The sequence below is a fragment of the Mauremys mutica genome, unplaced genomic scaffold (genome assembly GCF_020497125.1).
Source record: "Mauremys mutica isolate MM-2020 ecotype Southern unplaced genomic scaffold, ASM2049712v1 001354F_np12_obj, whole genome shotgun sequence".
In the NCBI taxonomy this organism is placed as follows: Eukaryota; Metazoa; Chordata; order Testudines; family Geoemydidae; genus Mauremys; species Mauremys mutica.
This window is the reverse complement of record NW_025423172.1, coordinates 53,363-56,520: the sequence shown is the minus strand read 5'-3', so window position 1 is coordinate 56,520 and position 3,158 is coordinate 53,363. Positions and strand designations below refer to the sequence as shown.

Genomic DNA, 3,158 nt, shown 5'->3' with positions numbered 1-3,158 from the left:
CAGTCCCAACCCTCAGTCCCTCCTATGCTCACTGCTCCTCACTCCCAACCAGAGCCTGCTCCTCTTCACCCTTCTCCTCTGTCCCAGCCCACAGCCCCCTCCTATTCCCAGTGCCCCTCAATCCCAACCCACAGCCGCCTCCTATTCCCAGTGCCCCTCAATCCCAACCCACAGCCCCCTCCTATTCCCAGTGCCCCTCATTCCCAACCCACAGCTCCCTCCTATTCCCAGTGCTCCTCAGTCCCAACCCACAGCCCCCTCCTATTCCCAGTGCCCTCAATCCAAACCCACAGGCCCCCCTCCTCACGCTGCTCCTCAATCCCAACCCACAGCTCCCTCCTTCCCTCCAGCAGCAGGTGCTTCAGACCCCCTCAGGGAGATTTTCTTGCAAGGTTTCGTGTATGAGTCTGCATGTGGATTTTACAGTATGTTGGAAATAGGTTGGGTTGTTGCCGAAATGATCACTTGTGGCTGGTGTTGGATTCCCAGTCTCCTTGTTATAGGGTCAGGAGAAATAAAGGGTTGTTATCCTTGTTGTGTGACTCGAGGGCAGCACAACTGTGCTTGGCAGCCCCCGATGGAGGGACTCACCCTCAATTCAATAGCACTTGCTAGGCAGGAGACAGGAGCTCCAAAGCCAAGTGGGTCAGGGTCTGGGTCCCAATACTAACATGTAGGTGTTAGATCAACGTTAGGACAGGGTGGCTGTGGAGGGATGAGTGAGTCCCTAGACAACATAGTGAGTACAGTGCCTTCTTATTTTCCCCCTTTTCCACCCAGGATAGCAGGTGAACTCTACAGGGGCACCTCTGGGCTTGCACTGACTAAGGACAACAGCTGTGAGTGGGGTGCAGAGAGGGGATGGCTCATGTTAAAGGACTTTTGGTTGCTGGACTTACGAACCGTAGGGAGAAGGACACTGCCCAGCTTATCTGGGGGGTGGGTTTTTCCCTCGTGGTTTATGTTTATGTGTTGGGGCTGCTGACATGACTTCTGCTAACCCTGGGCTTACATTGCAGTGTAGACATATCCTGAGAGGGCATCTATACTGTGACAAAATCCCGCTGGCCTGGATGGTCTGATTTGGGCTCCTGGGGCTCAGGTTGTGGAGCTAAAAACTACAGCGTAGACATCTGGGCTCAGACTGGAGCCCAGGCTCGGAGACCCTCACCCCTCGTGGGGTCTCGGAGGCTGGGCTGAAGCCCAAGTGTCTACACTGTTATTTTATAACCCTGCAGCACAAGCCCCACAAGCCTGAATCAACTGACCCAGGGTTTGAGAATAGTGACTTGGGTGTGTTAATGACAGTGTAGACATAATGCTAGGCTATGTCCACACTGCAATGAAACACCCAGCGCTGTCCCGTGCCAGTGCAGGCTCCCAGGCTAGGGCTGTGGGGTGGTAAATTTGCAGCGTAGACATCTCGGCTCAGGCTCAATATCGGGCTCTGGGAGCCCTCAAGGTTGGGAGGGAGTTTAGCAAGCAAACAAGGTAAAATGGCAGTGGAGTATTACCCTGGAGTCAATGGCATTTCTCCATTGGTCTGTCTGCTTTGGGGCAGGGACAATAACACGTCCTGCTGCATTCGTTATTTCAAAGGGCCGTTTAGGATTTTCATTCTCACACACGGTGCACAAAGCAGGACTCAACCCTCCATGTAAACTATATGAGCTGCCCACATGTTCTGGCAGCCACAATGAGCCATTCAGCATGAGAGCCCAGACCTGACCCTGTCCCAGAGGAAGCAGGCTCATCTGTGACAGGCTGGAACACTGACCTATCAGCTCTTAAATCCCAAACTTTCAGTAAGTTTGTTATCAGTGCCTGTGAGTATATTTTAAACAACTTTACTGGGCTGGACCAAAGAGCTCTGTGTTTTGTCCTCCCACAGTAGCCAATACCAGGTTGCCCAAGAGTTAGTCAACAAGGCACCACTGGGAGTTGAACCCAGGATCTCCTGTTTACAAGACAGGTGCTTTAGCCAGCTAAGCCATGGTGCCTGCTTGTGGCTAAAGCACAGTGTCTGCCCACACCTGACTCCCTGCCATCCCCACTGGGGCCTGACACGCTTTGCTTGTGTTTGGATTCTGCAAAGCAGAGGAGCAGGTGAGGTTTTCCTTGCAAGGTAGGGGTGTGTGTGTGTGTGTGTGTGTGTGTGTGTGTGTGTGTGTGTGTGTGTGTGTGTGTGTGTGTGAATCTTTGGCCAGGTCTGCACTACAAGGTTACTTCAGCATCATTATATTGCTCAGATGTGTGAAAAACACACAACACTCCCTCGGTCAGCAGCTTTTGGCTGGTGCACACACTGCAATGCCAGGTCTGGCGACAAAATTGCCCTGTTTTGGTGACAAAATAAAACCACCTCGACGAGAGGCCTAGTGCTTTTTGCAGCAAACTTAAATGACAATTGTCAGTGTAAATGCTGCTGGTCATTATATCACCATAACTGGCCTCCACCAGTATCCCATAATGCCCGCTGTGAACTTGCCTGCATTCCTGCTACAGAGGCTGGGCCCCTCCCCTTTCATAGCTCCAGAAAGTTCTGACAGCTGAGCCACTATCTATACTGTTATCTACACCGGGATTAGGTTGATAGAACTGCATTGCCAGCCTAAGTAATGTAATTACACCAACCTAATTTTGTAGTGTAGACCTGTCCAAAGAATCACACACACAACTTGGGAGCAAAACTTCATCTGCTCCTCTGCTTTACAGAATACAAACACTAACAACACTTCTCAGGGCCCAGTGGGGATTGGCAGAGAGTCAGGTGTGGGCCATCTTTATCCCAGGAGAGATGGACTCTAAGGGTACGTCTCCATTGCAATGTAAGCCCAGGTGTGGCATGCTGTGCTCAAAGCAGCACCTGGAAGCCCCATATTCACCATTCTCATATAATGATGACATGGTTTGTTCAAAGTCTGCCTTGTGACATATCATTTCAAAAGTCTTGATCTGTTGAACATTAATATCATGTTGGATTGTGTGTGCTACCATTGGTTGGGAAGTTATGAAGTTTTGCTCTGTGTGCGTTACTGAGATATGTTATGATGTTGAGAAATGCCCCCCACCAGCCTTTCAGGTGAGACAAGGGAGGAGCCAGACTCGCTGCTGGCCCATTGAAGGGATCCACACTCCCAAGGACTAGCCCAGGAACC

General features: G+C 51.0%; 1 non-coding gene across 1 annotated transcript; it reads right to left on the bottom strand.

Moving 5' to 3' along the window:
• Positions 1–1,926: 1,926 nt before the first annotated feature.
• On the bottom strand, positions 1,927–2,000 carry TRNAT-UGU. The gene has a single exon. It is a non-coding gene; the product is annotated as a tRNA-Thr (tRNA).
• Positions 2,001–3,158: the final 1,158 nt, after the last annotated feature.